At 44.4% G+C, this 14,146-nt stretch overlaps 1 pseudogene; it reads right to left on the minus strand.

The window, feature by feature from the left end:
- The window catches only part of LOC102872252, a 49,060-nt pseudogene that overhangs the window by 17,457 nt on the left and 17,457 nt on the right, over positions 1–14,146 (minus strand).

The following is a 14,146-nucleotide window of genomic DNA, read 5'->3' on the forward strand; positions in this document are numbered from 1 at the left end:
CTGATATGTCATTACCAAATACTTTTTCCCAGTCTGTGGCTTCCCTTTTTACCCTGTTGGAGAAGTTTTTGGATGTGCATAGGGATTTGATTCTTAGAAGATCCCATTCATCTATTTTATCTTCTCCATGGTATTTTTAATACTCTTCTCCAGCACCACAGCTCAAAGGCATCAATTCTCTTCCTATCATCCCTAGTCATTGTCCAGATTTTTGATGTATAGTAAGAAATTGCCAAGACGTGGCCTGGATGAGGTGCACCTTAGTCTCCAGAGTGACATCATTGTTCTTCAGTACTTTGGAGAGGTCTCTGACAGCAGACTTTCTCAATGCAATCTGTCTTTTCACTTCCTGGCTGCTGGTACCAAGAGTGTTGATTGTGGGGTCAAGCAAACTAAAGGTATTAACAATCTCAAACTCTTCATCATCTCTCATGATTCTGTCAATAGGCCCAGTGATGAGAATCTTTGTTTTCTTGATGTTGAGCTTCAGTCCTTATTGAAGGCTGTAGTTCTTGACATTCTGTTGTTATTTCAGGAAACAACAATGTCAAGATAGAAGGAGAAAAGATTGAAATTGCCATTGATTTTATTTCACTTGAATCTACAATCATCACTCATAGAAGCAATAGTCAATATAAATCAAAAGGCGTGTCACCTTAGGCAAATCTGATGTAAAATACCTCTTTAAAGTGTTAAAGGGGAAGGATGCCAGTTTAAATGACTATGATGTGCCTGACTCAGGCTGTCATGTTTTAAGTTGCTTAGAAGCATGTAAAATTTGGATCATGTATAAAGAAGACTGAAGAATTAGGCCTTTGAACTGTGGTTCTGGCAAAGAGTATTGAACATCCCGTGGACTGCAGAAAGAACAAACAACTCTGTCTTGGGGAAAGCAGGTGCAAAGTGCAACCAGGGTGCTTCTAGAGGCAAAGAAGTGAAACTACCACACATACCTTGGTCGTATTGCCAGGAGGCACAAACCTTGGGAAGAGGCATCATGCTTAGAAAAGTAGGTCAGCAAAAGAGAGGAGGACCCTCAATGAGACGGATTGACACAATGACTGCAGCCGTGAACCTGAGTGCAGTGGAGATTGTGAGGATGACACAAACTAGGACAAAATTTTGAGCTGATGCTATTTAGTTATTTGAACAACATGTCTTTAGAAGCTACTTCTGACTTAGGCAAAAGATATCATGGAAAATCCAAAATGATTGGTGCTTTAGGGTGCTCTGAGAGCTTGTAGGTGTGGGGTTGAAGATGGGGAACGGAGGCCAGGGCCTAGAAAGGAGGTAAAGCCTGGGAGAGCAGCCTCTCCCTCCCTCTAGACTCACCTTGATGATCTGGACCAGGTAGCAGCTGATGAAGTCCTTGGGGGCCTCACGTGGCCTGAGCTTGTGACTGCTGATCTCCTGGCGGATGAAGTCCCTCACAGCCTCCAGGTGCCTAAATATCTCCTGGTGGGGTCCCGGGAGGTGGCGGAGGGCCCAGGGGAACATGTCGTAGAGCTGCGTGGAAGAGAGGCCCACCCAGGGCTTACTCAAACACCTGCCCCTGAGTCAGGCATCAAGAACTTCATGGAGGTTGGGAGATGTGTTCTAAAGTGTGCTGGACCTCAAAGATGGGGACTCCAGGGGTACCTCTCGTCTTGAAAGTTTTCAAGTCTCTGTCTAAGGTGCAACTCTTGATCCATTCCTGTCTGGAACAAAGAAGAGGAAAGAAAACCAAAGATATCTAGAAATAAGCCAAAGGACCTGTGGACTGTATGAACCTCAATTTCTATGACTCTGAGACTAGAAGAGGAGACCCAGCTACCAGTGCTTATCACTCCATAAGAGACCAGAGTAGAAGATCCTGGAGACTCCCAAAATAATCTATAGAGACATTTAGGAGCAGCAGCAGAGAATGATTCCTAGGATCCAGCGAGGATGTTGCAGTCCAGAGAGCTATGTTTATGAGGTTGTAAACCTCCCTTTAATCCTTTCTCATTTGGTCACGTTGAATTACAACAAGGGAAGGCTGATGCTTTAAAATGGTCAGGTTGCTGGGCAAAGGCTTCCTGAGTTGTAGAGACGCAGGCCCTGTGGGTCTCCCTTGTGTCAACTTCTCATCCTGTCTGCTCTGGGATGCATATGCCCAATAGCCAGCATGCCTGACTCCCCAAAGTGCCAATTTGTCATGGGGTGATTTTGAGTTGGTCCCTGACCCCAGTGACCTCACACACAGCAGCATAAAATGCTGTCTTATCCTGTGTCATCCATAGTCAGTGTGGATCAAGTTGTTGGGATCCCTATAGTTTTTGTTTTGGTAGGTTTTCCTGCATATTTTTCCCCATTTTCTGTATTTATTTTATTGTGATTTGAGTGAACATTGGCAAAGTAAATTGGCTTTCTATTCAACCAGTCATACATATTTTGTTTTACAACATTAATTACAATGCCCACAAAGCAATTACTCTTTTCTTACTTCCTCTTTTCCATTAATCTTTCTCTTTTCCCTTCTCTACCATCTAGGTTTTATCTTTTGACCCTATCTGCTTAGTTATTCTAAGATAATATTGTCTATCGTTTGGCTGAAGGTTGAGCCACCGGGAGTGAGTTTTGTCCTAGGTTCAAAAAGTGACTAAGGACCAGAGTCTCCTGGGTTCTACTAGTCTCTATTGTGTCATACGTAAGCCTGACCTTTTCCCATGTTATTGAGCTTTGTTCCACAGTTTCCCACATTCTAACCAGGATCTTCCACTCTTAGAGTGACTGCAGTGGTAGCAGGGCATCATCTTGTCCTTCAGTTCTCAGGGTCATGGAAGTTGGGTCTCATATGATCCATGACTCTTTTGGCTTCATTCTTTCTATACATTTTTGCTTTTCTTTCCTCTTCTTTGTTCCAGACATGGATAGACTAAGAGGTGGCTGCTAGAAAGCTTTGAAGATTTAAGGTGCTACTCATCAAAGTAGGATGTAGACTGTTGACTCTGTGGACTATGTTATGCCAGTGGGTCTTGATGTTCCCAGACCCCTCGGGTTTTCATTGGCTGAAATTTTAAAGTAGATTGCAGGCCTTTCTTTCTGGTCCATCTTAGTCTGGAAGACCTGTTGAAACTAGTTTAGCCTCAAAGCAGTACACATGGCTTCACTGATGGATGAGTATATGAAGTGTGTTGACCAGAAATCCAACCTGGGTTTCCTCATGGAAGACAAGACTTCTGTACAAAACTGTCACAGTGCCAATTGCTGTTAGGTGCCATTGAGTCGAGTATGACTCACAGTGACCCAGTGAACAACTAATCTGAAGCCTGTGTTGTCCTGTGCTATCCTCACAATCTCCGACACACTCAAGCCTACTGCTGTAGTCACTTTGTCAACCTATCTAGTTAAGAGTTTTCCTTTCCTTTGCTGTCCCCCACCTTGCCAAGCATGATGTTAATTGTTGTTGTTGTTGTTATGTGCTGTCGAGTCGTTTGTGACTCATAGCGATCCTATGTACAACAGCCCTAAACCCTGCTCTATCCTGTGCCAATCACATCGTCTCTGGCACACCCATCCCGGTTACCCCAGTCATTGAATCAATCCACCTCATAGAGGGCCTTCCCCTCCTGCGCTGTCCCTCCACCCTCCCAAGCATGATGTCCCTCTCCAGGCTTATTGCCAGCAAGTCAGTCCTGCCCCATTGGGTTTCCAAGGCTGTAATCGTCACTGAGGAAGCTCTGGGGGTGTGGTCCACAGTGAGTAGAGGCCGTCTGTCTTCAGAAGTCCAATTCCGCCAGTGGCTGAAAGGCTGCCTGTCTCCTCCCTTTATAGCTCACAGCCTTGGAAATCTGATAAGGAGCTACTAAGACTCAGAACAGGACAGCAGAGAGTTTAACATTTACTGAAACAGATGGACATCTTTCTCCTTGGAGCAGCCATTGCGTTTTGAACCACTGGCTTCTCAGTTGGTAGCTGAATGCTTAACCATCATGTTACCAAAGCTCCATCAGTGCCAGCTTACCCGGCGCCAAGTAGTGCCAACAAAGGCCAGGCCAAAGTTGATGGCTTCAGTCAGTTTTTGGAAGAACGGATCCTCTGAGGGGAAGAGCTGGCCAAACACGAGGGCCCCGATGACCCTGGCTGTGGACCTGACAATGAGCGCCTGAGGGTCGAAGGGTCTACCTGAGGAGAGAATCCAAACTGGAGGTGAGTTGTCTGAGCGCTCAGACAATTTTGCATGCCTTCACTCATTTACTCATTCTAATCCTTCATTCACGCATTCAACATGTTTACTGAGATGTTTACTGAGTGCCCTCTATGAGCCAGGCTCTACGTCAGGTGCTGGGCTTGCAGAGAGAAAGGTGTGGAAGACAGACCATCGTCTAAGCAACATCATACATCAGAGCTCTGGCGGCTTGTGGTTGTTGTTAGGTGCCCTTGAGTCAAATATGACTCTTAGTGACCTTATGAACAACAGATGTTCACCCTGTCTTATCCTGTGGTAAGGAACGCCATTGTCTACCAAAGGCATGTAGTTCCAGTCGACCAGCTAAGGGCGTTCTCTCACCGGTGCGGTTTACTGCCTCTGAAAACTTGCCAGAGGGTCAGCTTGGAATTGGTTCTGACTCCATATATGTTAAACAAAAGCATCTGAGCTTGGAGCAAGGTGTGGTGGGACTAGCAGTGGCTGGGTTTCAGGATTTTAGGCAGGCGCCCTGGTCTAGGTGTGCAGGAAGGAGCAGAGGGAAGGGTTTGGGTGTTTTGGAAAGGAGAAGAACATGTGCAAAGAGATGGAAGGATGAAAACCTGGGGTGCTGGGGGAAGGACACATCCTGGGCAGTGGACGAGAGGCCTTCTAGGCACCCAGGGGCTTGGGGGTCCCCATCTGTGTCCAGACACCCTGTAGAAAACCCTTTTAATATACAAACAAAAGCCACTTTTAATGTACACACACACACACACACACACACACACACACACACACACACATATACCCCTCCAAACCTGCTCCTCACCCTGTTCCTGGTGGAAGGCCTTGGCCAGCTCTGCTGCCTCTTCCTGTAATCGCAGCTCCAGCGCCATCTTGCCCAGGCCCAGGTCCCGAAGCGTTGCCAGGCAAAACCGTCTCTGCTGCCGCCACATGTATCCGTTGCTGCAGATGACCCCTGAGCCCAGACAGGACAGTGAGCTACCCTCCCAGTCTCCCAGGCCAGAGTCGCCAGGTTTTCACTCAGGTCTGGAAGGCTGACTCAAGGGTGCTGACTGGCTGGCTGGTGAGATGTATTTGAGGGAGAAGTGAGTGTCGTGTCCCTCAGTACGGGCTCAGTTATGCCTTCCTTAACCCATTAGCCTGCTGGCTTGAACTTGCCTTTAAGAGCCCCTGAGAGTTAGAGGAGGGGAGAAAGGAAGCTGGGAGGAAGGAGGCTGGGAGGACAGGCCCTGTGCTGGTCACCCTTAGGTCCCTGAGCTCATTCCTCTCCTCCCATCAGAGGGAAGGGAGAGGGATCTCTCTCCTCCTCTAACAGGAGCACGTCAGAGCTGAGGGAAGCTGGCTTACTCAAGGTCACAGACATGGCAAGGAGCTGAGCTGGGCATTGGACTGGACTTTGGGATCCCCAGAGCTGGTTCATTTCTCAGCACTCCTCACCACCTGATCCTCCCTCTCTGTTAACAGTCCAGAGCTAGCCTAGAGTCACCTTTGAATACCCAGCAGGAAGGGCCACCTTGCCTCTTTCTCCAAACAGGTCCCGGAAGAGGGGAGTGAGGGGCCGGCCGGAGAACTGCTCCGAGTTGGAGACCAGCGCTGCCTTCACTGCCTGGAAGCCACTCAGCACCACGACAGGTATCGGCCCCACCCACACGGTGAACACGCTGCCATGAGCCTGCGCCAGCTGCAAAGAGAGCCAAGGACTCAGTGCTCCGAAAGCTTACCCCAGGGATGGCCCTGCCCTGAATTCCTCATTTCTCACACAAGCCAAAGTCAGTTCACACTGGATCACAGGCTTCCTGTGCACAGACAATAGTCAGGGTGTTTCATTTGGACTCCAAGGTACTGGTGGTGGTTATGTTGTACCCATTTTACAGATGGATTATAATAACAACAGTTGCTTGAGGGCGTGTCTAGAACGGCCTTAACAAGTTACTTTGGTCTGTTATCAATATAAGCAAGCAGGGTGCATGTCCTTATTGCCTTTCTGTGACGCAGTGGTGATGTTATGTGCTGTAGAATCAGAACTGACACATATATGACCCTCTAGTGGGTTTTAAGAGTCAGCAAATCACATGAGAGGGAGCTCCCCATCTTTCTCTTAAAGACCAACTGGTGAATTTGAACTAAGTGCCTTTGGGTTGGCAAACTCACTGCTGTCAGGCTGATTTCAATTCATGGTGACTCTTCAGCAGGTTTCCCAGGCTGTAAATATTAATGGGAATTATTGTTGTTTGTTGTCAAATTGGAACAGACCTATAGCTGACCCTCCAGCAAGTTTTCAGAGGCAGTAAATCACACAGGACAAGATTGCCCATTCTCCTATGCAGTAGCTAGTGGATTTGAACCACTTACCTTACACTGCATTATTGTTCTTCTCCTGAACAATTCCAACCTTTTGGTTAGTAGACCAACACTTAACCTACTATGTCACCAGGCCGCCTTCCTTATGGAATAGAAAATGGAAGTAAAAAGTTAACAAAAGACCAGGACCTCAAGCCCAGGTCTTCGACTCTGAGTGCAGCATGAGGAACATGGAAATGACAGTAATGTGGTATCTTTCACTGGCTATTAAAAAAATATCAAGTTATTCAGCACTAATGTTGAGAAAGGGAGCTCTGGCGGCCTAGGGCAAGAAGCTTCACTGTAATACTGAAGGCGCGTGGTTCGAGGCCACCAGATGCTCCTCGGTAGAAGGATGAACAATCTCCTCCCATGTGATTAACTGCCTCTGAAAACCCACCTAAGGGTCAGCTATGGGTCGGTTGTGACTTGATGGTACACAACAACAACAAAGTTGAGAAGAGAGGTGAGTGTAAGACAGGTCTAATTCTGCTTTAGAACTTAAAACACTGAGAACATGTGATCTGAAAACCTCAAGCCTCTCTCTGAATTTTCAGTTCAACTCCTACAGACCACACCGTCAGAGATATTGAAGCTAGAAGAGGAAGCAACAATGACAAAGAAATCTTCAGTTCACTGAACCCAGAGAGATTTCATCCTGAAGACCAGCTGCTCATGCCCCTGGATTTGCATAATTTGTCATGTTTTCTAAAAAGAATGACACTTTCCTCCTGAAACTACAAAATTAATATAATGCTTTCCTTTCACCCTTAATCTAGTCTACAAATATTTCATCAAAAACTTCCCTGTTTTGAGATGGCACTTAAAAAAAATGCCAGTTTCTACTTGCTTCAAGAGAAAATAAAGTTTCCTTATTCACATGATATCCCCCCCTTTAGAGTTCTTTCGAGGAACAGAGGCAAAGACTTTTTGAGCCCAAGAATGTTGGACAAAGGACAGTGTTTCCTACCCTCCATTGTTCTCAAACAGCAATTCTAATCTGGCTCAAGGATTCAAACCCTACTCAACACATCAGAAACCCACTTACCCTAGAAGGGGACTCAGTGCATTGATTCTTTTTTTTTGGTTCACAAGTTTAATAGAAACTATAAAAGATTAATACTCTCAGGTCCCACTACTACTGGTACATAATACACAACAGCTGGCCTATCCAACAGTATAGCTCAGGCCATAAGAACGTTGTCCATTGATTCTTGCTTGAGTGCATTTTGGGGAGGTCCCTCTTCTGTCTTCTCAACTACTATCCCAAGTGATTTTCAGAAAAAACAAAAACGAATCCTTCCTTTCAGGGCCTTGAACAGATTTCTTGCAGTTCCACTCCCTGTTGATAATTTGCTTTCCTATCCAGATATGCTAAATCAGATTCTACAGTTTAGCAAAAATCACTAGGACATCTTGTTAAACTGTGTTTTTGTTGTGTGTCTACAAGTCAGAACTGGCCCATAGCTGACCCTCCAGTGGATTTACAAAGCTTGTAAATAGTACAGGAGAAGATTGTCCATCCATCTTTCTCCTTTGGAGCAGCTGGTGGATTTGAACAACCTGCCTTTGGGTTAACAGTGGAAATGCTTACTCACTAGACCACCTCTTCTTATATCTGGTGTAGAAATGCAAATTCTCAGCAGATTTGTAGTCCTAGTTCAAACTTCTGACCTGTCTTTCTTTTAAGAGCTTAGATCTTGAGCACTGGGCTAACAGGACCCCTTCTATAAAGATCTCAGCCAAGAAAATCCCATGGAGCAAGCAGCTCTGCTCTGTGGGGTCACCATGAGCTCGAATCAGAAGTAGGGAATTTGGTGGTGTTTTGCACTGCCCCACTTCCCTCCTTCTGTTCTGGGTATCCCTGGGCTGAGAGAAGGGGAGTCTCAGAGGGCTAATCTGCCCACTCCTTGAACTAGAAGAGAGATCCCTACCTTGAGCAGAGTGTCTGGGTGCAGCTTAAAGCTCAGCTGACACAGGTTTCCAAGGATGGGGAAGGGGAAAGGGCCCGGAGGGAGGAGGCTCCTTTCCCAGTAGAAGGCACTGAGTTTCAGGAGCAGGAAGGACGTGATCAGTAAAGCCAGTCCACTGAGCAGGGAGCAGAACATCTCCTCAGTCCTGCTTCTCCTCTCCTTCCAGGTTCCCAGCTGCTGTGCTCTGTCCGTCCTCCTCTCTCATCCTGCCTGACCTCTGTTTTTATGCCTGTGCTCCCAGGTAACATCCCAAAGAAAGGCATGTCCCAGGAGTCTTTTCCCAGTTGATTAAATCCTTTTGGTCACACCAGCCACACCTGGGCCTCCCAACTCAGCAAAGCTGCAGGGCTCTGACCTGGGACAGGCTGGGACATCTCTGCCCCGCGGCGCTCAGCCTCTATGAGGCTCAGCCCTGACTGTGCAGGTTTAGCTGATAAGAAGGGCCGGCTCAGGGTGTAACAGTGTCTCCCCTTAGAATGTGTTGTGCTATTTCATTTGGACTACAACTTGGCTTGTTATCCTTCTTCCACTGTACACACACACACACACACACACACACACACACACACACACAGCGGCTTCTCCTGAGGCTTCTCCAGCCTCCCAGTCATCACCCAGCTCCAATTCTTGTAAGCTTCACTTGTCCTGAACCCCCATGTTTATCTGTAGTCAAGTTCTACATCTTCTTTTGTTTCAACTATCCTGCAGCCACACTGAGGAGGCCTAAATCCTGGATTACTTCTAACTACTTCTGTAACCTCTAGGGAGTTATTGAATCCACCCTTGCCTCAATTTTTCCATGTTTGTACCAGAGAGGTAATAATTTTGGCTGACTACTGAGAAAAAACACATAAAAATAACAACGACCTAGCGAAAGATGGATAATCTCCCGTGCAATTTACTGCCTCAGAAAACCTGCTGGAGGGTCAGCTAAGGACTGGTTCCAATTCGACAGTGCACACAACAGCACCAGCAGAGGCAGTTCAGTTCAAATCCACCAGGAGGTGATTTGAACCCACCAGCTGCTCCATGGGAGAAAGATGGACAATATCCTTCTATGTGGTTTATAGCCTCTGAAAACTCCCGCTGGAGGGTCAGCTATGGATCGGTTCCAATTCAATGTCACACAACAACCACCACCACCTCAGAGGTAATTCAGTTCAAGCCCACCTGCAGATGATTCAAATCTACCAGCTGCTCCGTGGAAGAAAAATGGACAATCTCCTCCTGTGCTGTTTACAGCTTCTGAAAACCCACTGAAGGGTCAGCTAGGAGTCAGTTTTATCCCAACCACAATGAAAGAGATCTGAGAATATTTTCTTTTTCTTTATTTTTTTAAATTTTCCTACTAGTTTATTTACAAACTTTAAACACAAATTTGAACAAATTCTTTCCATTTCCCTCACCCTCCCACCCATCAAATTGTACAACCCAATGATTAATCCCCTCTTCCCCCTGCACATCCACATCCCTCTGCTTCCACCCTCTCCCACCCCCTGTGGATCCTTACACTCATTCTACAGTAATGGTATTATACAATATTTATCCTTATGGAACTGAGTTCTTTCACTCAGCATAATGCTCTCCAGTCCCTCCCAAATTAGGTAATAATTTACAAAGTTATTGCTCCTGCGTGCTGAATAGTACTCTATTGTGTGAATGTACCCTAATTTCTCAATCCATTCGTTTGTTGTTGGACATTTGGGCAGTTTCCATGTTCTTTTGATGGTGAATAATGATGCTATGAACATTGGTGTACAAGAGATCTGAGAGTATTTTCAATTGCTTTGTATGCATGTGAAAGTGGGGCAATGACCAAAGAAGTGATGACTTCAGGCTGTGATGTTGCCAAAAAATATGGAATAGACCATGAACTACCAAAAGGATAGACAGATTTTTTTAATAAATCCAGGCAGAGTGCTCTTTAGAAGTCAGGATGATGAGACTTTCTTACACAGTTGGGCATGTGACCAGGATGTGCCAGTCCCTGAAAAATGGCTTTATGCCCCTGACTTGCTTGAAAAGGTAGAGAGTTAGCAAATGAGAGAAAGACCCTCAATGAGCTGCTTGACCCAGGGACTGCAGAACTGGGATTAAGCACAGCAGAGGTTGTGAGGATTGAAGCCAGTCATTAAGAGTCATTAAGGATCACAGATTGCCTGATTTCATTTGTGTGGAATGTTGGGGAGAGCAAACCAGGCAGGTATTTGTTCCATTGTACATATGGTTGCTACGTGTTGAGTATGGTTGCTGAGTTGATGACACCTAACAACCACCATCACTCAGAGAATTGTTGTCCCAGTGAGGGGTCTGGCAGGAAGTTGGTGGCACACTCAGATTGAGGATACTTTAACAAAGACTGCTTAGCAAAGAGAAACCACGAGGCACAGAGCTGTCAGTGCTTAAAGGTGTTGGTGGTGGGACCATCTCTGTTCTGAGCTTAAAGAGTCAGAGACACAGAGCTCTTGAGGAGCGTCCCCAACAAGAGTTCTGGCCTTCAGATGCACCATGTGCCTGGCTCCTGACGGTCCTGCATGGAGGACAATACCCTGACGATCTAAAGGCATGTGGTTCAAATCCACTAGCTGCTCTGCTGAAGATGAATGATCTCCTCCTGTGTGATTTGCTGCCTCTAAAAACCTACTCGAGGGTCAGCAATGAGTCCGTTCCAACTCGGTAATAAACAACAACAAATATGATCTTCTCATCAACACCAATGACTTCCATTGGCCAAATCCAATCAGAAGCCTGAGGCAAGGAATTTTACTGAGAATGTAAAATGATGCAGTATCTTTGGGAAACAGTTTTCCTCAAATGGTCAAACAGAATAGTTATTATGTGACTCAGCAATTCTATTTCTAGGTATGTTGTTGTTGTTGTGTACTGTTGAGTTGGAACTGACTCAGCTGACCCTCTACCAGGTTTTCAGAGGCAGTAAATCACACAGGAGGAGATTGTCCCTCAGAGCAGCTGGTGAGTTTGAACTACATACTTTTGTGTTGATAGTGCAATTCTTTACCACTAAGCCACCAGAGTTCCCTGTTGTTGTAGGTCCTATGGAATCAAGAAAAATGCATAGCAACTCTATAAACAACAGATCTGAACTCTGTCCTGTCCTATGCCATCCTTACACTTCCTGACACACTAGAGCCCCTTACAATAGTGACTGTATCAATCCACCTGGTCGAGGGTCTTCCTTTCCTTTGCCAACCCTCTTCCTTTCCAAGCATGATGTCCCTCTCCAAGGAGTGTCCTCTCCTAGCAACATACCCAAGGTATGTGAGGTGAACTTTTATCATCTATGACTCCAAGGAACACTCTGACTGCACTTTCTCCAAGACATATTTGTATGTTCTTTTGGCAGTCCATGGGATGTTCAGTACTCTTCTCCAACACCGCAGCTCAAAGGTATCTATTGTTCTTTTATCATCCTTAGTGTTCTTTTATCACTCTTAGTCATTGTCCAGCTCTCTGATTCATAGCAAGTAACTGTGAAGACCATGGACTGTATCAGGTCATCATTGCTCTTTAGCACTTTGGAGAGGTCTCTGACAGCATACTTTCCCAGTGCAATTCTTCTTGATATCCTGACTGCTTGTGCCAAGAGTGTTGATTGTGGAACTGAGCAAGCTGAAATTGTTAACACCTTCACTCTCCATCTATCATGATGCTGCCAATGTTGAGCTTTAATCCATATTGAAGACCACAATCCTTTAACTTCCTAATGCATTATATCTCCTGATTTCTTGACTGCTGGTACCAACGATGTTGATTGTATATCCAAGTAAGATGAAGTTGACAGTTGCAGTCTTTTCTTCATCTATCATGATGTCATATCTTATTGGTCCAGTGGTAAGAATTTTTACTTTCTTGACATTGAGATGTAATCCATAGCGAAGGCTGTATTCTTTGATCTTTTGCAACAAGTGTTTAAAGTCCTCCTTGCTTTCAGCAAGCAAGGTTGTGTCATCTGCATAATGCAGGTTAGTGTTAAATCGTCTTCTGATCTTGATGCCAAATTATTCTTCATAGGGTCCAGCTTCCTGAATAATTTGCTCAGCATAGGTTGAATACGTATCAAGAGAGAATGCAACCTTGACACATTCCTTTCTTAGTTTTAAACCATGTAGTGTCCCCTTGCTCTGTTTGCACAACAGCCTCTTGGTCTAGCTATAGGTTTCTCATAAGCACAATTAAATGCTCTAAGATTCCCGTTCTTTTAAATTTAAGACATAACTTACTACAATCCATACAGTCAAATACCTTGGCATTGTCAATAAACCATCAATAGATATTCTGGTCTTTTTTACTTTTAGTCAGAATCCATCTGACATCAGCAATGATATCTCAGGTGCCACAGCCTCTTCTAAATCCTGCTTGAACTTCTGGCAATTCCCTATCTATATACTGTTCTAATAACTTTTTTTCCCATGATCTCCAGTGATATTTTGCTTTCATGTGATATTAATGGTACTGTTTGACAGTTTCCACATTCTGTTGAATCACCTTTCTTGGAAATAGGAACAAATATGGACCAGCTCTCTGCACATTCCATTATAATACTTTGCTTTGTCTTCTCAGAGGTGCTCTTTGAAATCTGTTCAACTCTTTTATTTAGGTCTTTTCCCCTGTTGCTTTGGTTCTCTGCACTCTAGCACAATTTTTAGAGTCACTTCTGACATCCATTATGGTTTTTACTTTCTCATCTGTCCTTGACCTTTTGCTCTCTTCATGGATAATATTATTGATTTTATCCCACAACTCATCTGATTTTCTATTGTTGGTGTTCAGTAGTTCAAATCCATTCTCAAGATGATTTTGAAATCCAGATGGAATAGATTCAAGGTAATATTTTGGTTCTTGTAGACTTGTTTTAATTTTATTCAGCCTCAGTTTTAAATTGCACCTGAGTAATTCATAGTCTGACTCACGGTCTGCCTCTGACCTGGTTTTGCTTGCTGATACTGAGCTTCTCCAATGATTCCTTCTACAGATGTAGTCAGTCTGATTCTTATGTAGTCCATCAGGTGAGATCCATGTGTAAAGTCACCATTTGTGTTATTTAAAAAATGTATTTGCAATGAATAAATGATTGAAAATATAAATTAGATCATTCTATTTCCAGCCTTACTTCTGTCACCAAGTCCATACTTTCTGACTACTATTCTTTCTCCGTTGTTTCCAACTTTTACATTCCAGTCACCAGCTACCAATAATGCATAATGATTGCATGTTTGCTCAATTTTGGACTGCAAGATTTGGTAAAAATTTTCCATTTCCTTCTCTTTGGTGCTAGGCGTAGGAGTGTATACCTGAATAATAGTTGTATTAACAGGTCTTCCTTGTATGTGTATGGATAATACCTCTATCACTCACAATATTGTACTTTAGCGTAGTACTTGAAATTGACTTTTTAAAAACTGTTATTTTAAATGAAAGTTTACAGAGAAGTTGGATTTTCATTTATTCATTATTGCACATTTTCCTTCCTCTTCCTCCCTTTCCCCTCCCCAGTCCAATTTCTTTTATTAAAAAAAAAAAATTCATTGTTGTACAATTTCCACCCTCCCCTCCCATGGTCTATTTTGCTATGCACCTCTTATTCTGGACTTTTGTCATACATATAATGCCTATTCATATATTTCTTTTAAACACTTCT

This window comes from Elephantulus edwardii, unplaced genomic scaffold (assembly GCF_000299155.1).
Source record: "Elephantulus edwardii isolate Elephantulus edwardi_28Jun2011 unplaced genomic scaffold, EleEdw1.0 scaffold00031, whole genome shotgun sequence".
In the NCBI taxonomy this organism is placed as follows: Eukaryota; Metazoa; Chordata; class Mammalia; order Macroscelidea; family Macroscelididae; genus Elephantulus; species Elephantulus edwardii.